This window comes from Nycticebus coucang, chromosome 3 (genome assembly GCF_027406575.1).
Source record: "Nycticebus coucang isolate mNycCou1 chromosome 3, mNycCou1.pri, whole genome shotgun sequence".
Lineage (NCBI taxonomy): Eukaryota > Metazoa > Chordata > Mammalia > Primates > Lorisidae > Nycticebus > Nycticebus coucang.
Window position 1 is genome coordinate 73,073,263 of NC_069782.1, and position 26,175 is coordinate 73,099,437.

General features: G+C 46.8%; 1 protein-coding gene across 19 annotated transcripts in view; it reads left to right on the forward strand.

Annotated features, from left to right (window-relative positions):
* GATAD2A (GATA zinc finger domain containing 2A) overlaps positions 1 to 26,175 on the forward strand; it is a 130,999-nt gene that overhangs the window by 37,641 nt on the left and 67,183 nt on the right. For 14 of the 19 annotated variants that reach the window (XM_053585322.1, XM_053585313.1, XM_053585320.1 and 11 more), the window contains one exon: positions 19,029 to 19,117. The exons of the other annotated variants lie outside the window; for them this stretch is intronic. The gene's annotated coding sequence lies outside the window, so the exon portion shown is untranslated. The remainder of the gene's footprint in view (positions 1 to 19,028; positions 19,118 to 26,175) is intronic. 19 annotated transcript variants of the gene reach the window in all.

A 26,175-nucleotide genomic window follows, 5' to 3' on the forward strand; every position in this document is an offset into this window, starting at 1 on the left:
GACTGGGGTTTGATCATGGGGGAAATGGCCCATTTCTGCACTGGGTTGAGGAGGTCTTAGAGTCTCATGAGGGAGACAGGCCCGGGTACTTGAAGCAAATGTCCAGGACACTCTAAGGGAGAGGGTGGAGGGACAGGAGAGGATCTGAGAGATGGCAGCTAAGCAAGGGCTGGAGGGTGTTACAAGTCCCCGGATTGCAGATCTTTGGTTTTAGAGGTGCTAAGTTGGAGGGGTGGTTTGGCAAAGATGAGATGAGCTGGGTTCTGGAGAGGGTCATTTAGGGCAGGTGGGTGTTGGTGAGACAGCCTATGACCATGGCAACCATTTTTGGCTTCAGTGGGCTGAGAATATAGTGGATTGAGATGTAGCATTCCCTTGTGACCATCAGGACCCTCAAGAACCAAGGAGGCATAACTGTGACCCTTTGGATCCATCAACTCCAGGGGGCAGATGTAGAACTTCATCTGTCCTTTCATTCCCCCACCCCCCCCAAAACTACAGTGCTTTGTGTTAGGTGAAAGTGTAATAAATTAATAGTTGAATGAATAAAATATCTGAGGCACCATCTCAACAGACACGGGAAAAGTTTGTTGTGCTCTGTTCTCACGCATGAAGTAGTGATGGAAGTTAGAGGGACTACAGACCTTAACTTAGCCTGAAAAGGAGCTTTTTAGCAATTTGAGGGTCTGGGAAGAGACTTGATGTGAACCCAGAGCCCTGGGAGCTGGCTGGGAACCTGCATTTTCTTTTCTTTTTTTTTGAGACAGAGTCTTACTATCGCTCTTGATGGAGTGTTGTGGTGTCACAGCTCACAGCAACCTCAAACTCTTGGGCTTAAGCAATTCTCTTGCCTCAGCCTCCCAAGTAGCTGGGACTACAGGTGCCTACCACAATGCCCGGCTATTTTTATTGCAGTTGTTTATCTGGCCCTGACGGGTTGGAACCCGCCACCCTTGGTGTATGTGGCTGGCGCTTTAACCACTGTGTTGTGGGCACCAAGCCGGAACCTGCATTTTCTATTTTTTTTTTTTTAAGCCAATCAAATTTAGCAGTGGGGGTTGAATAAATCTGCATTTTCTAGATTTTGAGGATTTTCCAACTTGAGGTTTGGATACTTTTCCAGAAAGACACAGAGCGATTAAGACACTTCTCTAAAACAACCACATGAATTATTCTAACAGCTGCAGCTGGTTTTAGGAAGTTTCCTTGTTTCATGCATTGCTTAAATGTTTTCAAATCATGACTCTTTTGGCAGAGTTTGGGGGAGAAGACAGGTGGGTGTCCCGCCGTGACACTGGTTTTAAGGGGAAGGGATTTGGTTTGGGGATTTGGCTCTTGGATGAAGATGGCTCTTGGCATCTCACTGGTGATAAACTAAGATCCTGTCAGGGTCCTCATTTGGAGATTAGGGGTGAGAGTCAGGTGGAGAGGAGGCAGGATGGATATACCTTGGCCATTGCCCACCCCAGAAACCTTCCTAAATGGGGCTGGGGAGTCTCCCAAATTCTTCTTACTGTGTTAGTGGCCAGAAGATTTGTCTCCTTCCTGACAGTCTGTTTCTACTTTGCTCACTGCTACACATGTGCGGGTGCTCAGTGCTGTTCGAGTGGAAGGAAGAAGGGACTTCTGCCCTCACACTTCCCGCTGAGGGACCCTGGTTTATTCTTTTTTGGGGGGGGGGCGGGAAAGAGCCTCAAGCTGTCACCCTGGGTAGAGTGCTGTGGCATCACAGCTCACAGCAACCTCCAACTCCTGGGCTCAAGCGATTCTCCTGCCTCCACCTCCCAAGTAGCTGGGACTACAGGCACCTGCCATAACGCCTGGCTATTTTTTGGTTGCAGCTGTCATTGTTTGGCGGGCCTGGGCTGGATTTGAACCTGCCAGCTCGGGTGTATGTGGCTGGCTGGCACCTTAGCCGCTTGAGCTACAGGTGCATAGCCCCTGGTTTACTCTTATAGTGCCCTAAGCATATGCTTGGTGTGCGTGTGTGTACATCGTGGTTGGAAATAAAGATAATTGATCCAGGCTGGGGCATGTTTATCAAGCCCTTCAAATCCTTTCCCTCATTTTGTATGTTGGGAGACAGGGACTCAGAAATAAGTGTTGTCAACAGAGGCTACAACAGGGTGGTTGTGTCTGTGGGATGCTCTGAGGGTTTTAGTGTCTGTTACAAAAGACAAGGGCACATGGATTTTCACAAGTGGGCTCATTTCTCTGGGATTTTGTAGCAATTCAGTAAAGGTTAAATTAGAGTGTACTTAGCAGAGGAATTGCTGGTTTGTGCTGATGGTTTAAGTCAGATTGTTCTTTGGTAGTATATTGCTTCAGCTTTGAGCCTAGGCCTAGGAGGTGGCTGGCCTGGGTCCAGTTCCCATCTGACTTTTATTTTTATATTGTTTGGGGTTCGTTGAAGGTACAAAGAATTAGGTTACGCTGGTTGCGTTTGTTAGGTAAAGTGCCTCTTATAATTGTGTCCCACCACCTCCTCCACCCCTCTGTCTACTCCCTCATTCCCCTACCCCCCACCTTGTATTAGATCATCTGCTACCTTCATATAGAATTGAGTACATTGGATTCTTGCTTCCATTCTTATGATATTTTACTGAGAAGAGTGTGTTCTAACTCAATCCAAGTTAATACAAAAGATGTATAGTCTCCATCTTTTAATTAAAAACGAAGTTTTTTTTTGAGACAGCGTTTCAAGCTGTCACCCTGAGTAGAATGCCGTGGCGTCATAGCTCATAGCAACCTCAAACTCTTGGACTTAAGCAATTCTCTTGCCTCAGGTTTTCTATTTTTAGTAGAGACAGGGTCTCACTCTTGCTCAGGCTGGTCTCTAACTAGTGAGCTCAAGCATTCCACCCATCTTGCCTCACAGAGTGCTAAGATTACAGGTGTGAGCCACCGTATCCAGCCAAGTCTCCATCTTTTTTTTTTTTGAGACAGAGTCTCACTGTGTTGCCTCAGTAGAGTGCTGTGGCATCACAGCTCACAGCAACCTCAGACACTTGGGCTTTAGTGATTCTCTTGCCTCAGCCTCCCAAGCGGCTGGGATTACAGGTGCCCACCACAATGCCTGGCTATTTTTTTGTTGCAGTTGTTTAGTTGGCTCAGGCTGGGTTTGAACCTGCCACCCTTGGTGTATGTGGCAGGTGCCGTAACCACTGTGCTTGGAGCGCTGAGCCAAGTCTCCATATTTTTAATGGCTGAATAGTATTCCATGGTATACACATACCACAGCTTTTTAATCCATTCCTGCGTTGGTGGGCCCCATCTGATTTTTTTAACCATCTGACCCTGGGCAGTTGCCTCCACTTCTTGCCTTCAGTTTCTCATCTGTTGTATCTGGTACCACTTAAATCTATGGGTATCAGTGGTAGCACCTTATGTGAAGTGTGGGTACCAGGTGGGTGTCTTATGTGAGGTGTGGGCAGTGGTGGCAATACTTAATATGAAGTGTGGGCAATAATGGCAGTACCTTGTATGAAGTGTGGGTTTTGGTGGCAGCACCTTGTGTGAAGTGTGGGTGACAATGACAGAACCTTCATGTGAAGGATGACTAATAATGGTAGTACCTCATCCTGTGGTTATGAGAATTAAATGAAATCAGGCATGGAAAGTGTTGGCACCTTGCCTGGCACTGAATAAAGAATTCAATATTTATTAGCTACTGTTATGCTTTTCTTCTTTTAGTAACAAAACTTCTTGTTAACATATTAAAGATGATTCTCTTGGTGTCCCCGAATTTTCATAAGTAGGTTTTTCCATACTGGTTTGAATCTGTGTGTCGAGCAGTGAGTATCTCAATGAAGGGGCAGGCCCTCCCCTTCCTGCTCCACTGAAGCCTGAGGAACACTGAGGATGAGGCTTGGACCAAGAGGATGGCAGAGCAGCCCCTGTCCTGGCAGTAGCCAGGCTCATGGGGATAGATAGACAGAGTCTGGCTGTCAGGCTAGATGTTGGTTGGCACTGGTGTACCGGTTAGGGAGAGTGGGCTTGGGTCTGCATGAGATGGCTGCAGACAGGGAAAGGTAGGTAGGGGTGGGGTGGGCCTCCTTGGAGGAAGAAGAGGTAGGAGAGTCTCCTGTAAGGCTGGTGCAGGGAGGTGAGGGGAATGAATGAGTGAATGCTGATGGCAGGTGATGTTGAAACACGCTGTCCCTCTTTAGCCCTTCTATCCTGGCCAGGCCAACTTTCCAGGGGATGTCTTACTTGGGTTGTCTAGGCAGGCCTGTGCTTTAGGGACTGGAGTGAGATAGACTTTGCGGGCCACTTGGGAACCTGACCACACTTACAGTGGTGCTTCCTTTGGATGAGCGGTCTGAATTCTCAAGGACTGACAGCATAGACATGTGGGGGCAAAGTGTGTGCTGGCCCTTGTAGGCTGGAGTGTGTAGTCTTTGGTGGACATGGGCTTTGTGGCAGTTCCACTTATTGGGATCCCTGACTGACTTTGGGACTAAGGCTGCATAGTTTCTCTGACCTCTTCAGACCTTTTTAAGTCTAGAGATTGGAGTGAAACTTGCACTGCACCTTATAAACAGTACTTAATACTTCAGCCTCTCTTACCAGCAAGGAAAATGCCCACTTGAGTCAGAAACAGCAAGTGTATTGGGGGGGGGGGCGGTGTCAGTTTTTCTTGCTTTCCCAGTTTGGCCCTTTTTGTCCTGCTCCTCTTAGACCAGAATTCTTTAGGAGTCTGAGCCCCCAGAGCAGTTTCCTCCCTGCTTGTTCCCTAGCAGATGGGAGGTTGGTCACACAAGCAGAACTTTTCTCAGCTGGTACAGCCCCATGGCCACCTGCTCCTTCTCACCCCCAAGCTTCAGTGTTCCCTTTGTGAGGCTAGGGACCCATAGGGCTCTTGTGAAGATTGAGTGATGGGAGATGTAGGGCTCTGGGACAGCCCACCCTAATCTCCTCCTTACCTCCTCTAAGACTATGGGGAGGCTCTGCTTCCTCCATCTTCACCTCAGTTTACCCTGTAAGGGCTGGGGATGGTGGTGAGGAGAGTTGAAGTTTTTGTGAAACACCCTCTTTGAGGAGCTCTTGTTGTTCTAAGCATTCTCTAGTTAAGATTTTATTGTCTCATACATTGTCAAGAAGTCGTGAAACACTGTATTCTTCTAATGTTCTGAATTCATATGTATGGCGCCAGCCATGAGTTACTGATGTTGCCATTGTCTTAGTTTCTTCCTTTATGCTTTGTGGGGTTTTTTTTTTTTTTTTTCTTTTTCTTTTTTAGACAGAGTCTCAAGCTGTTGTCCAGGGTAGAATGCTGTGGCGTCATAGCTCACAGCAACCTCCAACTCTTGGGCTTAAGTGATTCTCTTGCCTCAGCCTCCCAAGTAGCTGGGACTACAGGTGCCTGGCTATTTTTTGGTTGTAATTGTCAATGTTGTTTGGTGGGCCTGGGCTGGATTCGAACCTGCCAGCTCTAGTATATGTGGCTGGCGCCCTAGACGCTTGAGCTACAGGTGCCAAGCCTTCTTTGTGGTGTTTTAAAAGTCAGTCACACTATTTTTGTGATGGTTGTGTTACTGTATTGTCATAGTTTGTGGCAATGATAAAATGTCTGTAACCAGGAACCAGCTTGGCAAGGTCTTGGGATCCCTGAGCTGAGCCCACCCGAGCTGACCATGTGGCCTCAGTCTAGGGCTATAGGTGCCATATTGTGGTATGGTTAGTAGGCTCTTAGGCCAAGTCTGAGAATTTACCAAATTGACTGTTTGACTTGGCACATGATGGTCATAGAGATTGCATTCTGCCCCTTAGCATAGGAAGCTTGGTGGATTTCTAGAATTCTGTGTTGTAGAGGGTAGGAATGCCATGGGCAGAGTGGTTTCAAAGTGTGAGGACATTGGAGCTTGCCAAATCTACCCTCTTTTCCTAAATTGGACTTGTGTCTGGAAGTTTTGCAGGTGGACAATACTGACCTTGCCCTTTGCCATGGCACTCACTAGCCACTCCAAATTTGGATCTAGGTAGACCCTTGAGTATTCTGGAAACCACCAGTTTAAGTAGACTTTTGTCATTTGTTCCTAGTCTCCATTGCCAGCCTTGGAGAACCCTTAGGGATAAATGTGGCAGAGGCCATTTGAGGCTACAGATCTGTCCTGCTGCTGTGGGATGGCTGATGGATGCTTTCCTTGGTTGTGAGCAGGTGGCCAGCCTTGCCTCTCAGAATGTGCCCAATGGCACAGGAGCACCTTCTCTGGGGTTGGGGAGACTAAAGGTGGAAACTGGATTTTCCTCCAGGCCATGTGGTATCAGTCCCTGTATGTCCCTCTTTGGTGAGATTTCTGCTATGGCTGCTTAACTGAACAGAATGGTCAGTAACGTCCTAGATGTTACAAGGATAAGTTAGGGTGAACTACCATGGGTGGGATTTTGTTTAGATTTCAGGACCATAAAATTCTTTTCCTTTAGGCTTCTGCCTCCATTTGTATACTGTAGGGGCCTCCTGGAATGCTCCTCCCTCTGGGTGCTCTTGAACAGCAGCAGCAGTTTTCCCTTCTTTTTTCCAAAGAAAAACACTCTAGAAAGTGAAATACTGGTTCTTAGGCTGGACTCCTGAGATAGCACCTGTACAGATTACCTGTAGCAACCAGGTTGCTGTAGTCAGCATGTTATTCACCAGGACCTGTTTGAAGATGAGGCAGATGCCTGTGTGAGGAAGTAAATTCTGGGCACAGGGTATGGAGTTCAAGAGGGGGCTGCTCTTACTGGTCTTTGGCCTACTGGTGAATGTGCAGATCAGGATTGGTGCCTGTGTTGGTCACAAAGTGGCCTCCTCTGCCTGGAGTGACTTGTGGGCTCTTTCCATGGTATAGAGAAGGTATTCACTTAGGGGCTTTGCTTTTGACCCTGTGACACACATGTGGCCAGTGCCTGTGACTACTCAGATGGACTAGATGCACTGTCCTTTGGTGAAGGGAGGATTCTCACCTTTCCGAGAGAGGTTGCCTGTGTGACAGGTAAGGTATTATTGCCTCTTTTTTTCTCTCTCTCTTTTTTTTTTTTTGGAGACAGAGCCTCACTGTGTTGCCCTTAGTAGAGTGCTGTGCCATCACAGCTCACAGCAACCTCAAACTCTTGGGCTTAAGTGATTCTCTTGCCTCAACCTCCCAGGTAGCTGGGACTACAGGTGCCCGCCACAACACCCGGCTATTTTTTGTTGCAGTTGTCATTGTTGGTTAGCTGGCCCTGGCCAGGTTCGAATCTGCCACCTTTGGTGTATGTGGCTGGTGCTGTAACCACTGTGCTACGGGCACCAAGCCAATGTATCATTGCCTCTTAAAAACCAAACTCAGGGAAACTTGCCATGAGAATAGAATGGCTGAAGGTTTTATTTCTTGGCATGAAATGAAAAAATCTGTCTCTGACTATAAAGCTAATACGAATGGTTGAGATGTTGTACAATATATAGGCCACCTGAGCGGTGATTTCTTGGGGACAAGGCTGCCATTGGAACTGTTGGTGTTCTGCTCTGATGGAGGTTGTGTCTTCTGCAGGCAGGGCATATTTATTTGTTTATTCATTTTTAGAGATAGATTCTCTTTCTGTTGTCCCAGTAGAGTGTAGTGGCATGATCATATACCTCACTGTGACCTCAAATCCCTGGGCTCAAGCGATCCTCTTGCCTCAGGCTCCTACATAGTTGGGCCTGCAGGCATGTAGAGATGGGGCTCTCACTATATTGTGTAATCTCATCGTAAATTTCTTTCTTTTTTTTTTTTTTTTGTAGAGATAGAGTCTCACTTTATCACCCTTGGTAGAGTGTTGTGGCATTACAGCTCACAGCAACCTCCACCTCCTGGGCTTAGGTGATTCTCTTGTGTCCGCGTCCCCAGTAGCTAGGACTACAGGCGCCCACCACAACACGCAGCTATTTTTTGTTGCAGTTTGGCTGGGGCCGGGTTTGAACCCACCACCCTTGGTGTATGAGGTTGGCACCCTACTCAGTGAACCACAGGCGCCGCCCTCATCGCAAATTTCTGGCCTCAAATGATCCTCCTGCCTCAGCCTCTTGAATAGTTGAGATTATAGGTGTGAGCCCCGGTGCCTGCCAGCACCTGGCCATGATGTTTTTGTTTTTTTTTTTGTGATCCTTGTTCCCAAATTTTCGTATTTTTACTGGTTCTGACAGCTTGGCTGTTCCCTCCTCAGTCTCCTCCTCCTCCCTTATTGGAGTCATCCCTGGAGGACTGTGTTTTTGGCTACAGGTCACATAGGCACACATGCAAAAGAGATGACCACTTACTTGCCCGAGGCAAACTACATGGGAACTCCCCCCTCTACCTCCCCAGTTATATTCACCTCTGTTTTTTTGTCTTTTTGGGAGCACTTTACCAAGAGATAGTTGGTTAGCTTTGGGCATTTCTGATCTGAAATGATTGGCAAATACCCTTTGCCCTTTTGTTCAAGTTGGGTTGCTCAAGTGATGTCACTGGTGTTTGTTTTCCACACAGCATCTGTGGACTCAGCCTGGCAAATGACAGCCCATTGTGGTCACTCCCGTGGCCAAGCTATGTCTACAGGCTAGGCAGGCTTTGTACTCAGAACTCAAGGGGGAACATAGTTATTAGCATTTTCCTTTTTAGTGATGCTGATCTTGGTGGGTGCTGTTGAGCTGGTTTTCTGGAGTCCCCCTTGTCTTGAGTTGGATATGACTAGAGCTTAGAGTTCACGCCCTTGTGGGTCTGTGTGAAGTTTCTCTGTATTTAGCTCCAGGGAATGGATTTAGGACAGGTTGTGACGTCTTTGGTTTCTACTTAAAAGTTAATGTTTGGGCGGCGCCTGTGGCTCAGTCGGTAAGGCGCCAGCCCCATATACCGAGGGTGGTGGGTTCAAACCCGGCCCCGGCCAAAACTGCAACCAAAAAATAGCCGGGCGTTGTGGCGGGCGCCTGTAGTCCCAGCTACTTGGGAGGCTGAGGCAAGAGAATCGCTTAAGTCCAGGAGTTGGAGGTTGCTGTGAGCTGTGTGAGGCCACGGCACTCTACCGAGGGCCATAAAGTGAGACTCTGTCTCTACAAAAAAAAAAAAAAAAAAAAGTTAATGTTTGTTTTTTTTTTTTTTTTTAAGAGACAGAGTCTTATTTTGTCGCCCTCAGTAGAGTGCTGTGGCGTCACAGCTCACAGCAACCTCCAGCTCTTGGGCTTAGGTGATTCTCTTGCTTCAGCCTCCCAAGTAGCTGGGACTACAGGTGCCCACCACAACGCCCAGCTATATTTTTGTTGCAGTTTGGCCACCCTTGGCATATGGGTCCATTGCCCTACTCATTGAGCCACAGACGCCGCCCCATGCATTAAGTGTCTTAAGCATAAACTTAAGTGTCTTAAGCTAGTCATCTTCATTCACCCAGCAGGCATATCATGATTCCCTTGGCTCATGGCGGTGAGACAAGACTGGAACAGGTATATCCCCAGAGAGGATGGGTGCTTCTTCAGCTAAGAGCTAAAATGGAGCTGGTGCACTGAGTACATCCACAGTTTCACTGCTTTTTTATGCTGCTTATTTGGAAGTAGAGGGAAGGACTGGTTGGTAATGGAGCATGACTGGATTGGGGAACAGGCTTCCAGAGCCGTGCTTCATTTGATGATGTGGACGTACCAGGTTCATCGAATTTTTTCTCTGTACACATTGGCCCCAAAAGGGTAGCTCTACAATGAGGACATCATGCTGAGTGAAACAAATCAGACTCAGAAGGATGCATACTGTGTGATTCTACCTGGATTAGGTCCCTGGAGTCATTAAGTTCATAGAGACAGAAAGTAGAATGGTGAGTGCCAGGAGCTGTGGGATGTAGGGGATGTGGAGTTAGTGTATTAAGGGGACAGAGTTTTAGTTGGGGGAAGTGAAGAAATTCTGGAGATGGGTGGATGATGATTGCTTAACAGTGTGAATATGTTTAATGCCACTGAACAGTACACTTAAAGTGATTAAGGTACAATTTTGTGTTTGTATATTTTGCCACAGTAAACAAAATTGAACCTTTCTGAATTCAGAAATAATCTTGCATTCATTGAGAATATGTGTTTTATCCTCTAAGAATTAGGGAGAAAGGGACAAAGGCACTCACGTTGATGGCTTCCCTTGTGCTAGTTACTAGGGAGGATTAAAGAAAAAAAGATGTATATGGTTCTAGAAGACTCATTGTAACATCATCTTGGGACTGGATTGTTGGAGCATAGAGATTCTGTAGGTTTTCTTCAGTCCTTGGAGGGTTGGGACTTGGATACACTCCTCCAGCTTGGAGGGGTGATTGGAGGACTTCTGAAATTCGCAGGGAATTTACGAAGAGTCTGTTCCAGTGTACTGCTTGGAGATTGCAGGTAATTCTTATTTTCCTGTAGCTGTTTTTCAGTGGTATGTTTATACATTTATAACAGGAGAGAAACCAGTTCCTAGATCCTTATTTATTTATTTATTTTGCAGTTTTTGGCTGGGGCTGGGTTTGAACCTGCCACCTCCGGTATATGGGGCCGGCGCCCTACCCCTTTGAGCCACAGGCGCTGCCCATAGATCCTTATTAACTTAAAATTCATTTCCTTTTTTGTTCTTGTGACATTTTCTTTTCTTTCTTTCTTTCTTTTTTTTTTTTTAATTGAGACAGAGTCTCACTATGTCACTCTCAAGAGTGTCGGGGCATCACAGCTCACAGCGACCTCAGACTCTTGGGCCTAAGCAGTTCTGTTGCCTCAGCCTCTCAAGTAGCTGGGACTGCAGGCACCCGCCACAAAACCCGGCTGTTTTTTGGTTGCAGTTGTTATTGTTGTTTAGCAGCCCCGGGCTGGGCTAAAATCCACCAGGTACCCTACTCACTGAGCTATGGGCGCCGAGCCTTGTGACATTTTCTTTAGGTGTGCTTTTAATACTGAGATGCATCAAACATCCCCAAAACTAAACACTTAAATATTCCAAATACTTCCTACAGTCTCAGCATGTAGACATATGATTTCTAGGCATTTTCAGTATAGGGGCTTATATGCAGTTTTGAATTAGTGTTTGTACTTCCTTGGCAGCCGCTGGAGAGTAAGGGTTAGAAGCACTGAAAGGAGCATCCAGATAGAAGTTGAGATATTTTCAGAACTGACATTAATCATATTAGTGAAAGTAAGAACTAGTTGGTTCTGTTTGCCAGGGCCTATCACTCAGGTCCTCAGGATGGTCTTGATGGTGTGGTAGTGGAATCCATGTTTTCTAAAGGGAAGGGCTCTGGGTCCATGTAAGGACTATAACTGGGGATTTTAGTGGGCGGGAACCTCAAAATAGGAAATGAGGAGGGGAGCGCAGAATGTGGGTGCCACTGGCACTGTGGTAGTTCTTGATTCTCAGTGGTGGCGGAAGAGAGTCTGCCATGGCTTCTGTAATCTCCAGGCAGGCATGTGAGGGAGGTTCAACTGGCAGTTCCCACTGGGAAGCCCTGGGCTCACTTCAGGGGCTGTGTGGTCACTGTGGCCTTGCCTATCTCCATGTGGCTTCTTCTTGGCATTGACTCATTATTGTAATTAAGGGCAGAATTTATAACTTTGTGGTTGGGTACTAACAACTCACGCAGGATGCCATTTTGCTGTCTCCTCCTCCGTGACCAGTGGATATTAAATGAGGAGTTGAGCAAGAGTGCATAGCCTTTGGGAAGAGAACCTAGTGGGATACTCAACGTCAGATAGCTAGTTTCAGTGAACAAAATTTCAGCGTGGTAGTCTGTGGTTCTGGGAGGGCCCTGCTTGGGAAGAGCTGGCATGAATAATAGGCACTTGAACCCAAAAGATGAGTGGGTGGAAAAAAGGAGGAAGGAAAAGCTCTCCCTGTCTGCAAATAATACATGAAAAGGCCCTGTGATGAAGGCAGGCAGGCATAGTGTGTCTGTGGAATTGTGAGGAGGCCAGGAGATTGGGCCTGGGAGCATGGACTCTTTGTGCTCTTGAATGTTCACATGTGTGTGCCTAGGGCAGGGCCTTGAAAGCCATGGTGAGGCAGTGAGATGCTGTGAGCATTGGGGGTCCTTTAAGGGCATTAGAAAAGGCCACGTAGGCTCAGCATGAGGACTGGACAAACCTATCCTCAGGGAGCTATGGTTACCAAAGCTGAGGGAGGACAGGCAGGGGCAGATCTGGGGCCTCGAGGGCCTGTACTAGCTGACACCCTAGTGGGCATCTCTGCTTGAGATCCTCTGGTTGCCAAGGACAGGCTTGTGCAGCCAGCCTCACCATCAGCTCCTTGGCCCTCTTGGGGCGGGTTTTTCATCTCTAGTCTGCCGAGTCATACTCTTTCACACTCCATGGGGACACAGAAGGTTGATGAGGCTCTGTGCCTTGGGGAGAGCAGATACTGCTTATGTTCTCTGGGAATGACCTGAGCACCTCCTTAGTGTGCCTCTCCCCCGATTTTATTTTTTTTGTTTTTTGGAGACAGAGTATCACTGTGTGGCCCTTGGTAGGGTGTCATGGTATCACAGCTCACAGCAACCTCAAACTCTTGGGCTTGATTCTCTTGCCTCAGCATCCTGAGATGCTGGGACTACAGGTGCTCTCCACCCGCCTGGCTATTTTTTGTTGCAGTAGTTATTGTTGTTTATCCAGCCCAGGCCCAGTTTAAACCTGCCAGCCTTGGCGTATGTGGCTGGTGCCATAACCACTGTGCTATGGGCACTGAGCCTCCCCCTGATTTCTTGACAGTAGCATGCTGCTCTGGCTAGGGTCACCTCTGTCCTTTTACTAAGAATCTTTTTAAATACTCAGCCCATCAGGGAAGTAATTTCCTCTGGCATTGTCCTTTAAGACTCAGATAGTGTTTTTGGTCTGGGGGCCTTATTGTCTCTGTTACCACTACACAGCTCTGCTATTGTAGATGGAGTCCCTGTAGATAGTGTGTACTCAAGTACTGGCATGGCTGTATGCAGGAAAATTTTGTTTACCAGGTGTGCTGACCTCCGGATTAGAAAATTGAATCTGTGACCCAAGCTAATCCTTCAGCCAGCCAGCACACATTGGCATGGCTTCTGGTCTTCATTGAGATGCTCTACTGTTGCTCTGCCTCAGTTTCTTGCTTTCTGACAGAGCCTGACAGTCTTCTCCTTGACATTTTGGTGGTATATTTGCTAGAACCATTACCTGAGAGGGTCTAGGTGACTCTTGTGAAGGGGGCACTCAGTTTTTAGAGGTCAAGCAGAGTTTGTAGATCTACAGAGAGGGGTGGGAGAAGGTGAACAATATCATTGGGTTTCATTTTGAACTTATTGGGCCTAATGTCATGTTACCAGTCCTTGATCGGAGCCAAGGCAGCAAATGTTTGGGTACAAACCTAGTTGAAAAATTTTAGAGGCAGCACAAGTGCTTAGTGACTGCAAAGGTGTACAGCAGCTTCTGTAAGTCTAGGTCCTTAGAAAGGGCAATGGGGTCCCTGGAGGCTGTGAAGTGCCAACAGCCTCAGAGATGTCCTTGCACTGGCCATAGGTGCTACAACCCTGTGTCTCCATGGAATTGGAGCTCCCTAGAATAGTGGCCATTGTCTGGCCATGCCTCTTTTCCTCAAGTTAAAAGGGAGCTGACCTCACTTGCCTGAGCTTGAGAGGATAAAATGGCAACGAAGGACTTCTGTTGCCCAAAGTGTATTGACTTTATTTCATGTAAGTCACCCTGGCTACTTTCTTACCAAGTGTGGTTTTTCCCTCAGATTGGGCAGTCATGGGGCATGGTGTGTGTGTGTGTCTGTCTGTCTCTCTCTCTCTCTCTAAGTGGAGTACCCAGGTGCAGGGTCAAAGCCAAACCATAATGATTTATCAAGGGAGCTGAAGAGTCTCTCATGAGTTGGTAATTGTGTACTTAAGGGTTACTTGATACTGTTTTAAATGTATAGGTTGGAAATAAAAATAGTAAAAGCTCTCTGAACCTTGCCAGTGTAAGGTGGATGGCAAAACAGTCCAAATGACAGATCATTGAAAAGTGATTACAGTTTATTTTAAGGAAATGCTTAGTTCTGATAATGCTAAGTGGTCTCTGCTTTGTTGGGGGCTCCTTTGTGAATCTTGTACTTAGACTGTGGGGCTGCTGCTGTGGACTCCTCAGATCGCTGCCTTCTCCTTTAGTTTTTTTTTTTTTTTTTTTGTAGAGACAGAGTCTCACTTTATGGCCCTCGGTAGAGTGCCGTGGCCTCACACAGCTCACAGCAACCTCCAACTCCTGGGCTTAAGCGATTCTCTTGCCTCAGCCTCCCGAGTAGCTGGGACTACAGGCGCCCGCCACAACGCCCGGCTATTCTTTGGTTGCAGTTTGGCCGGGGCCGGGTTTGAACCCGCCACCCTTGGTATATGGGGCTGGCGCCCTACCGACTGAGCCACAGGCGCCGCCCTCTCCTTTAGTTTTAAACCTTCCCTGCTCATTCATTCAGTAAATACTTACTAAGCACCAGTTATGTGTCAGACATTGTTTTAGGTGCTCGAAATAAAATCAGGCATCAGGCAGACAGACACCCTTGCCTTTGTGGCGTTTACATTATTGCTGGCTGAGAAAGTCTATAGATGACACAGTAACTGTGTTGTGTAGAGCATGGGAGGAGGCTGGTGCTGTGGAAGAAGAGGAGCAGAATAGGGGGGTGGACGATGGGCAGGGTGGGCCTTTGCAGGGGAAACATTTGAGCAAAGATCAGGACGTGTGGCACACTGAGGGGTTGGCTATTTCCTGGGAGAGTGAGGGAAGAGGCAGAGGGAGCAGCCTTTGCAGATACCTTAGCAGCTTCCATTAGAACAGACCAGTATGCAAATATTCCAGTAAATTCTTTGGAGCTGAATATGGGCTGGGCATTTGTTGGCAATAAAAGATTATTAAGTTTTCAGGTGATAGTAGTTAATTTTTATTTTATTTATTTTTATTTTTAGGTACAGAGTCTGAGTATGTCCGCCCTTGATAGAGTGCTGTGACATCACAGCTCACAGCAACCTCAAACTCTTGGGCTTATGCGATTCTCTTGCCTCAGCCTCCCAAGTAGCTGGGACTACAGGCGCCTGCCACAATGCCTGGCTATTTTTTGTTGCAGTTGTCATTGTTGTTTTGCTAGCCTGGGCTGGGTTCGAACCCACCAGCCTTGGTGTATGTGGCTGGCGCCGTAACCCCTGTGTATGGACTCTGAGCCGTTAGTTTTTATTTTTTATTTATTTATTTTTTTTTTGTAGAGACAGAGTCTCACTTTATTGCCCTGGGTAGAGTGCTGTGGCCTCACACAGCTCACAGCAACCTCCAACTCCTGGGCTTAAGCGATTCTCTTGCCTCAGCCTCCCGAGTAGCTGGGACTACAGGCACCCACCACAACGCCCAGCTATTTTTTGGTTGCAGTTCAGCCGGGGCTGGGTTTGAACCCTCCACCCTCGGTATATGGGGCTGGCGCCTTACCGACTGAGCCACAGGCGCCGCCCATGAGCCCTTAGTTTTTAAAGATCAATTTCAATTTGGGATGCAGATTGAAGACTTGATTGGTAAAATGACATGGTAGCTGGGATTTTATCTAAAACATGAGAAGGCCCCAAAGTGGGAGGAGGAGGTTTCCTGGTGTTTGTTGGAGGCACAACCAGGGGTCATGTATGATTGGCAGGCAGGTCAGGAATGGGATGGGCAGGTGCAAAGAGGGCCTCTGGAGCAAGATGAGGATGACAGCTTCCCTCCAAATGAACTTCGAGCCAAGGACTAAAAGCAGGGAGTTCAGTTTGGAACCACTGTACCAGCAGAGAGGGGACAGTGTGGCCTGTGGAGGTGTGAGGAGTGGTTGGACTTCAGATGTGTTTGATGAAGAACCAACAGGCTTTCCTGATGGCTGGGTAGTGGGAGGAGTCTATCTAAGAAGGCAACTCCAGATTTTTTTTTTTTTTTTGTAGAAACAGAGTCTCACTTTATCGCCCTTAGTAGAGTGCAGTGGTGTCACAGCTCACAGCAACCTCAAACTCTTGGGCTTAAGTAATTCTCTTGCTTCAGCCTTCCAAGTAGCTGGGACTACAGGGGCCCACCACAACGCCCGGCTATTTTTTTTTTTTTTTTTTTTTTTTTTGTAGAGACAGTCTCACTGTACCGCCCTCGGGTAGAGTCCCGTGGCGTCACACGGCTCACAGCAACCTCCAACTCCTGGGCTTAAGCGATTCTCTTGCCTCAGCCTCCGGAGTAGCTGGGACTACAGGCGCCCGCCACAACGCCCGGCTATTTTTTGGTTGCAGTATTGGCCGGGACTGAGGTTTGAATCCGCCACCCTCGGCATATGGGGCTGGCGCCCTACTCACTGAGCCACAGGCACCGCCCTCTTTTTTTTTTTTTTTTTTTAGAGATGGGGTCTCGAACCTGTGAGCTCATGCAATCTACCATCTTCGCCTCCTAGAGAGCTAGGATTATAGGGTGAGCCACCATGCCCAGCAGTGTTGTTTTCATTATTCTGGGTCCTTTGCCTTTCCACATAAATTTTAGAATCAGCTTGTCATTTCTACAAAAACGTATCTGCTGGGGTGTTTGAGAGTACGTTGAACCTATAAATCAGTTTGGAAAAGAATTGATAACCTTCTGGCCCATGAACAAGAGATATCTCTCTCTTTTTTTTTTTTTTTTTTTAAGAGAGTCTCACTTTGTTGCCCTTGGTAGAGTGCTGTGCCATCACAGCTCACAGCAACCTCCAACTCTTGGGGTTAGGCAATTCTCTTGCCTTAGTCTCCCAAGTAGCTGGGACTACAGGCACCTGCCACAACGCGTGACTATTTTTTTTGTTGCAGTTTGGCCGGGACTGGGTTCCATCCCACCACCTTTGGCCAGCACCTTACTCACTGAACCACAGGCGCCGCCCCAAGAGTAGCTCTTTATTTATGAAGATTTTCATTAATTTTTCTTTTGTTTGTTTTATTGTAGTTTCTTAAGCATTTCATGTTTTTTTTTTAAATGTAAGTATAAATGGAATTTTAAAAAATATTTTGAGGTCCAGTTGTTTGTTGCTGGTATGTAGGCACACTGCTGACTTTTATATTGACCATGATCATGCAGCAGCTGGGGTGAGGCTTTCCACCTGTGGGGCAGAGGAGCCTCAGTTTGGCCTAATTAATGAAAAAGTTAAAATTAACATTATCCATTGGTTTCCCAGCCTGAATAGGGCCCCAAAAAGTGGCAGGAAGGATCCTTCTTGAGGAGCTAGCCCTAGCAGTGACCACAGCCAGTCCTGGTCCTCATTTAGGAGGGCACCATGCACTCCTTGGTCCTCAAATGTTTTTCTATAGAGTTCACTGCCATTGTTATTTTGCAGGTTCTTTTGTAGGAGTGTTTCTCGCAATCCATGACCTGTGAATTGCTGTGAACCCAGTTTAAAAATAAAGGTTTCATACAGAACAAGCTCCTGTTAGTCATGTGGGTGCAAAGAATGACAATAGAGGTGATGTTGACACTCTCTGGCAAGCTACAACATACAGAACTGCCTGGAGTCTGGGATGTGGCTTGTTCACTGGGTTCAGCCTCTGGATATCTGACATTACAAATAAGAAGTGGAAGTCCTGGAGTTGGTTTCTCATCTTTTTCTTTCTCTCTCCACCTTGAGAGAGTTTCTGAGTGTTAGTTTTACAGACAGATGGGCCTTCCTCCCTGGGCAGCTTAAGCCTGGTGGAGATGACCATGACCTCTGGGGTAAGAGGTAAAGCTGCCTCCATCTGGAGGGTAAAGCTCATCAGTTCCCAGACATATGCCCTCACCTTTCTCAAGGGAAAACTCAGTACTGCCTGGAATGGTGGGTGGTTTCCCTGGGGTCTCTGCCAGAAAATGTAGTGATGGAGAGTGGCGGAAAAGTGAGACCTGCTGTGTGACCCTGGGCTTCCTGAAGGTCAGACTTAATCACATCTCTTTACCCACAAAATGGGCATGATCCAGTAATCCACCCTTAAGGTTGTCTTGAGGATTCAAAAAGATGCTGTATTTGAGCAGAGATAGGAATAGGCCACTAACTAAGCATCTGTTAAATGTTAGGTATTATTATTTCTGTTTTTAATGTCATTAATATTATAATAAAAACCTTTGAACCATTTATATATGTTTGGTATATGAAAGATGAAATTAATTTTAGGATAGGCGAGGTGTCTTATGCCTATAATCCCAGCACTTTGGGAGGCTGAGGTGGGAGGATGACTCGAGGTCAGGAGTTTGAGACCTGCCTGGGCAACAAAATAAGATACCCTGTCTCTTAAAAAAATTTTCCCTTCCTGGGCAGCGCCTGTAGCTCAAGGAGTAGGGCACTGGCCCCATATGCCAAGGGTGGCAGGTTCAAACCCACCCTGGCCAAAAAACTGGAAAAAAATAATTTTTTTTTCCCCTCCTCTCCCCTCCCCTCTTCTTTTCTTTTCATTTAGGTGGGACATGGGGGCACATTCCTGTAGTCCTAACTATTTAGGAAGCTGAGATGGAAGGATTGCTTAAGCCCAGGAGTTCAGGATTACAGTGAACTATATGATTGTGTCACTTTATTCCAACCCGGATGAGGCTCTAAAAAATAATAATTTATTTCAGCCCAGGGGGTGGTGAAGTCAGTGTTTGGAATATTGATATTTATTGGTTGAGCTCATATCACAAAGATTGATAGAAATTTATTATTATTATTCTTATTTTTTGTGGGGACAGAGTTTCACCCTTGGTAGAGTGCTGTGGCGTCACACAGCTCACAGCAACCTCCAGCTCCTGGGCTTAGGTGATTCTCTTGCCTCAGCCTCCTGAGTAGCTGGGACTACAGGCGCCCGCCACAACGCCTGGCTATTTTTTGTTATAGTTTGGCTGAGGCTGGGTTTGAACCTGCAACCCTCAGTGTATCGGGCCGGCATCCTGTCCACTTAGTCACAGGCTCCACCTGATTGATAGAAATTAATTTTTTCCACTTCCTCCTCGTGGTGGAAGGTAGCAGAGGCACAAAGCTCTGGTGGAGATCTAAAATTTTACTGTGTAATTACAGGGGTTGGAGACATTTAAAATGGCCAGTATGTTCCCGGAACCTTCCTTGGAAACTTTTGTTTCTTTCTGTCCTTCACATTAGGTTGTCCAGCACGTTGATGAAAGTTGCTTCTTGACATTTCTGCAGCCATGGCCAACTGGTAGGACCAGCATCGTATATCCCAAAGCCAGGTGAGTGCTTGGGATCTGGTATCTGTGGAACAAAGGCTCTGACTTGTTCATTGGGCCTCAGCCAGCTCCTTGGACACTTTAAAACTGGACACTTCAAACCAAGTACTACTTCAGAAGTTGATAGCCACCTCCTAGAGAAGATGGAGGGAGCTGGGTCACCCTGGGATTACAAGCCATGTCATCTCTGTAGGGCTGCCCTAGAGTTTCAGGGGTAAAGAAATCATTTTTTTTTCCCCCCCAGAGTCTCACTATGTCACCCTCAGTAGAGTGCTGTAGCGACACAGCTCATAGCAACCTCAAACTCTTGGACTTAAGTGATTCTTTTGCCTCAACCTCCCAAGTAGCTGGGACTACTACAGGTGCTCACCACAATGCCTTGCTATTTTTTTGTTATAGTTGTCATTGTTGTTTAGCTGGCCCAGGCCAAGTTCCAACCTGCCATCCCTAGTGTATGTGGCTGGGGCCCTACAGGCACCGAGCCAAAGAAATAATTTTTATTGACCACTCATTGACAAGCCCAGGCCTGGCTCACTGCCCGTCGTTCAGTGAGTAGGGGCCAGCCACGTACACTGAGGCTGGTGGGTTTGAGCCTGGCCTGGGTCTGGAGGATCAGAGGCAGAGGATAATCCTGGCCAGGTGGCCTTTGCCCTCTGGCTGTTCCCATAATTTCTCAACACTGACCTATACAGTTAGAATTGTTCCTTCATCATCACACTGTGCAGGGCTCCACGGTGGTGCTTGGAGCTAGTTGTTCTTACTCTGCCCTGTGCCTCATGGGTAAGCTGAACCAGCCTTCCCTGTATAGAGCTCTTAAATGGAGACTGTGGAACCCAGCAGGGCATTGCCTGATGCTTTTGTGGAATTTCTCTGCTACCATTAGGACCTAGTCAGCAACATTTTGGCCCTGGAGAAGAACGTAGAACCCTGAGAGATGTCTTAGAACTTGGTGGCAGTTTGGACACCTCCTGGGTCAGTTGCTTCCTATATCCTAGAGTTGGCAGGTGTCTTGCCAAAGGATGTATCCCCCATCTTAACATGTTGCTGATTTCACAGTATAAGATTTGGCTGTTCTGACGTTGTACTGAGTACTGGAAGAAAATGTGGGTATGGTCAAGGGATTCTGGTATGAGGAAAACATTCCAGAATATCTTACTGACAAAATCAAACTTCCTGGGTGCTTAAAAAAACTTTTTTTTCCCCAGTTAAATCGAGACATTATTTGTATACCATAGAATTCACCTAAAGTGTACAATTCAGTGTTTTTTAATACATCCTAGAGTTGTGCAGTTGTACCATTATTTAATTTCAGAACATTTTCTTCACCCTAAAATGAAACACTGTACCCATTGGTAGTCACTTCTCACCCTGATGACCAGTGATCTGCTTTGCATGGACTTTTGTTATCAATAGAGTTCTACACTATGTAACCCTTTGTGTCTGGCTTCTTTCACTTAGCATTGTTTTTTTGAAGTTCATCTATGTTGTAGTTCATGTCTGTGTTTCATTCCTTTTTATGGCTAAGTAATATTTCATTGCGTAGATATGGACATTTCGGTTGTTTCTGCTTTGGGGTTATTGTGAATAATGTTGCTTTTCACATTCATATACAAGTTTTTGTTTGAATTCTTATATTTCATTTTTTAAGGTATATACCTAGGAGTGTAATTGCTGGATCATGTGGTAAACTCTTTATCAAAATTTTTTTAGGAATAGCCAGACTTATATCTATGGCTCCTTCATAATTGTACTTCACCTAACCCTGCAGGGAGGTCTGAGAGCTCTTTGAAGACAAGGTCATACTCAGTTTGTGCCGGTTTCCTAGAGATGGTTGTGGATTATCAGTGTTAGTGGTGCCCTTTACCTACTCCTGGTGCCAGCATACCATCACTACCGTTTATGGATGTCGGGGATAAACAGAGACAGAGGAGAACCAGGGGGAGTCCCTAAAGCCATGCAGCTCTTGTACTGTTTGTGAGGATAAGGAGACAAGATGAATGGTCGTCAGTTGTTGTGCAGACCAGGATAGTCGTGGTGGCTAAGGGTTCTTCTCCCAGGTCCCAGGCTGAGTGCCCTACCTCTGCCTGGCCCTTTCTTAACTCAGAAGCACTTGATCTGAGCAGTATGTATCATTGAATGAATGACTGGAGGTAATCTTCCTCTTCCTTGTCACCAGGCAGTGGAGAAGACACAGCTATATCATTACAAGCAGTCAGTTTTGGGAGATCAGAAAGGGAATTTCCAGAGGCCATTGAAGTTTTCCTTTGGGCCCATCCTCTCCCTGCCCAGTACACGAAGGGCCCTGATGGGAAAGGACATTCTGTGAACAGATAGGGCACGAGATGTTCTGTGGTCAAATAGGCAGAAGCTACCTTGAGTAGCTTCTTCAAGAGTTATAAATTTGTCAGCTTGTGTACTTTTTGTTGTGGTGTGTAAGTCAGCCCAGTATAATGACTGGTACTGATTTTCTCTACAGAATGCAAGTTTTGCCTACTCTTGGGTTTGTCCTGCCCAGCACTAGTTTACACTTTCAAATTTCAGCTGAGGCCATGGTCTGTGGTCTCCTGAGGTCTTCCCATTCCTGCTACCCAGGACCCAGTGGGCACCTAGAAGGGCTGGAAGAGGGCTGACTCCCATTTCTGAGGCTCCTGGAAAATCCACACAACACCTGACTTGTGCACTCTTATTCTGTGCAGTCTCTGCCTGCTTGGATTCATGGACATGATGTCTGCCCATAAATTTTGTTCTTTTTTTTTTCAGTAGGTATCTGCTGCTCATGTACTAGGAGTTGGGCCTTGTGCTAGCTGTTAAGGATCAAAAATGGGTATGACTATGGGAAAACAGATGCTTCTCAGAATAAATAAGTAATGCAAATGGTCCCCAACCAAGGTATGCATGATGCTCAGTCTTTCTAGTAAAAAAAACCCTGTATGGGGCAGTGCCTGTAGCTCAGTGGATAGGGTGTTGGCCACATACAGTGAGGCTGGCGAGTTTAAATCCAGCCCAGGCCAGCTAAAACAACAATGGCAACTGCAACAAAAAAAAAATAGCCAGGCGTTATGGCAAGTGCCTGTAGTCTCAGCTACTTGGGAGGCTGAGGCAAGAGAATCACTTAAGTTGAAGAGTTTGAGGTTGCTGTGAGCTGTGATGCCATGGCACTCTTCCCAGGGCAACAACTTGAGACGCTGTCTCAAAAAAAAAAAATAATAATAAAATAAAAGAACCCCTGTATGTTGAAACTTCACCAAGACTTTTTTTTTTTTTTTGAGACAGATTCTCAAGCTATCACCCTGGGTAGAGTGCTGTGGTGTCATAGCTCACAGCAACCTCAAACTCTTGGGCTTAAGCAATTCTGTTGCCTCAGCCTCCCAATTAGCTGGGACTACAGGCACCCATCACAATGCCGGGCTATTTTTAAAGATGGATCTCGCTCTGGCGCAGGCTGGTCTGGAACCTGTGAGCTCAGGCAATCCACTCACCTCAGCCTCCCAGAGTGCTAGGATTATAGACATGAGCCTTCACACCTGGCCCAAGACATTTCTGACCTTTTGGTTGCCAGACACCCAGAGTGGGCACTGTTTTACTGGTAGGAATCAGGCACTGCCATAGTCACTTTTGGGATTCACAGCTCCTTGGAGGGGGATTTGGAATATTTAGCAAAACTTCACATGCATTTACTCTTTGCTCCAGCAAGTCTGCTTATAGAAAAGTATCCTAAAGATACGGTCAAGAATAAGGAAAGGTCAGGTGTGATAGCTTATGCCTGTAATCCTGGTGCTTTGGGAGGCCAAGGCAGGAGGATTGCTTGAAGCTAGGAGTTTCAGACCAGCCAGAAAGAAGGAGAGAAAAAAATTAGCTGGGCATGGCGGCATGAACCTGTAGTCCCAGCTACTTAGGAGGCTGAGGCAGGAGGATTGATTGAGCACATTAGTTTGAGTTTGCAGTAAGCTGTGATGATGCTACTCTACACTAGCCCAGGCAACAAAGTTGAGACATTGTCTCAAAAAAAAAAAAAAAAAAAAGAGAGAGAAAACAAGGATTGTATTCATTACCATACTTAGGAATAGCAAAGCTAGAGGCTGGGCACAGTGGCTCACGCCTGTAGTCCTAACAGTGTGGGAGGCTGAGGGAGGTGGGTTGCCTGAACTCACAGTTTCAAGACCAGCCTGAGCAAGTGCAAGACCCCATCTGTGGAAACTAGCCAGGCATTGTGGCAGACGCCTATAGTCCCAACTACTTGGGAGGCAAGAATTGCTTGAGCCCAGAGTTTGAGGTTGCTGTGAGCTATGCTCCAATGACTTTCTACTGAGGGTGACAAAGTGAGACTCTTGTCTCCAAAAAAAAAAAAGCAAAGCTAGGACTTAGATGTACTTTAGTCAGGGCTGAGTGACTGAGGGGGTAGATCTGGTAGGAGCTGACCCCCTGAGTGAAGGGAGAAGGTAGGGATGTTTTTATACATGTATATGGTGGTGATGGGATTTCTAGGTGAAATGACAAGTGGAAAAATGAACAAGGTAAAGGAAGAATAAAGTATGCTACCACTTACCTAAGGAAAGGTGGAAGGATGAACAGTGGAAGGACGTGCTCACATATTATTTTATTACTTTTTTTTTAAGAGGCAGGGTCTCGCTCTGGCATCCAGGCTGGGGTGCAGTGGCCTGCTGAAAGCTTACTGTAACCTTGAACTCTGGGTCTTAGGTGATCCTCCTACCTCAGCCTCCTGAGCAGCTGAGACCATAGGCATGCATTACTGTGCCCAGCCAAGTTTTTTTTTGAGACAGATGAGACAGAGTCTCAAGCCTTTGCCCACGGTAGAGTGTTGTGGTGTCGTAACTCACAGCAGTCTCCAACTCTTGGGCTCAAGTGATCCTGTTGCCCTTTTTTTTTTTTTTTTGAGACATTTTCACTGTGTCACCCTCGATAGAGTGCTGTGGCATTAACAACTCATAGCAACCTTAAACTGTTGGGCTTAAGCAATTCTCTTGCCTTAGTCTCCCAAATAGCTGGGACTTCAGGCTGCCACAACGCCTGGCTATTTTTTTTTTGTTGTTGTTGTTGGAATTGTCGTTGTTTAGCAGGTCTGGGCCAGGTTTGAACCCTCCAGCCCCGGTGCATGTGGCCAGCGCCCTAACCACTGAGTTATAGGCGTAGAGCCAGGGGTCTCGATTTTGCTCAGGCTGGTCTCAAACTCTTGAGCTGAAGCTATCCACCAGCCTTAGCCTCCCAGAGTGCTAGGCTTACAGGCATGAGCCACTGTGCCTGGCCTAAGGTTTTTATGTTAGTGGAGCTGGGTCCTTGCTACATTTCCCAGGCTGGAATTGAATTCCAGGCCTCAAGTGATCCTTCTGCCTTGGTCCCCCAATGTGCTGGGATATTTTTTTATATATATATATATGTGTGTGTGTGTGTGTGTGTGTGTAATTTTTATATATGTATATGTGTGTGTGTAATTTTTTTTTTTTTTTGGAGACAGAGTCTCAAGCTGTCACCCTGGATAGAGTGCTGTGGCATCATAGCTCAAAGCAACTTCCAACTGGGGCTCAAGTGATCCTTTTGCCTCAGTTTTTTTTTTTTTTTTCTTCCTATTTATTAGTAGAGATGGGGGTCTCCCTTTTGCTCAGGCTAGTCTTGAACTCGTGAGCTAAAGCAATCTACCCACCTAGCCCTCCCAGAATGCTAGGATTACAGGTATGAGCCACCACACCAGGCACATATTTTATATTTGTAAACTGTAAAGAAATCAAATGGTCACCTCCAAGAGGAGGGATGGAGAGGGCACCAGAGTTCTGGGAGACTCTTCAAGTGTTTCTTTTGTCTCTGTGTGTATTGTTGTTTTGAGACAGAGTCTCAAGCTGTTGCCCTGGGTAGAGTGCTGTAGTGTCACAACTCACAGCAACCTCCAACTCCTGGGCTTAAGCGATTCTCTTGCTTCAGCCTCCCAAGGAGCTGGGACTATAGGTGCCAGCCACAATGCCCAGCTGTGTTTTGTTGCAGTTCTTGTTGTTTAGCAGGCCAGGGCCAGGTTCGAACCCGCAGCCTCGGTGTATGTGGCTGGCGCTGTGCTACGGGTGCCAAGTTGAGAATTTTTTTTTTTTTTTTTTTTTGTAGAGACAGAGTCTCACTTTATGGCCCTCGGTAGAGTGCCTGGCCTCACACAGCTCACAGCAACCTCCAACTCCTGGGCTTAAGCGATTCTCTTGCCTCAGCTTCCCGAGTAGCTGGAACTACAGGAGCCCGCCATAACGCCCGGCTATTTTTTGGTTGCAGTTTGGCCGGGGCTGGGTTTGAACCCACCACCCTCGGTATATGGGGCCGGCGCCTTACCGACTGAGCCACAGGCGCTGCCCGAGAAATTTTTTTTTTTTTTTTTTTTTTTTTTGTAGAGACAGTTTCACTTTATTGCCCTTGGTAGGGTGCCGTGGTGTCACACAGTTCACAGCAACCTCCAACTCCTGGGTTTAGGCAATTCTCTTGCCTCAGCCTCCCAAGTAGCTGGGACTACAGGCACCTGCCACAATACCCAGCAGTTTTGTAGTTTTGTAGTTTGGCTGAGGCTGGGTTTGAACCCACCACCCGCGGTATATGGGGCTGGAGCCCTACTCACTGAGCCGCAGGCACCACCCTGTTTTTTTTTTTTGTTTGTTTGTTTTTGTTTTTGTTTGTTTGTTTCACTTGTTATTGTTGTTTAGCTGGCCCTGACTCTGTTGGAACCTGCCAGCTTCGGTGCTTGTGGCTGGCGCCGGAACTTTGAGTGTGGGTTTTTGTTTTGTTTTTGTTTTTTTTCTTTTTCCTGAGACAGAGCCTCAAGCTATCATCCTGGGTAGAGTGCCGTGGTGTCACAACTTATAGCAACCTTTATCTCCTGGGCTTAAGCCATTCTCTTGCCTCCGCCTCTCGAGTATCTGGGATTACAGGCGCCCACCACGCCTGGCTATTTTTTGGTTGTAGTTGTCATTATTTGCCAGGCCCAGGCTGGATTCAAATCCGCCAGCTCTGGTGTACGTGGCTGGCGCCTTAGCCTTAGCTGCTTGAGCTACAGGCGCCACCATCTTTGAGTGTGT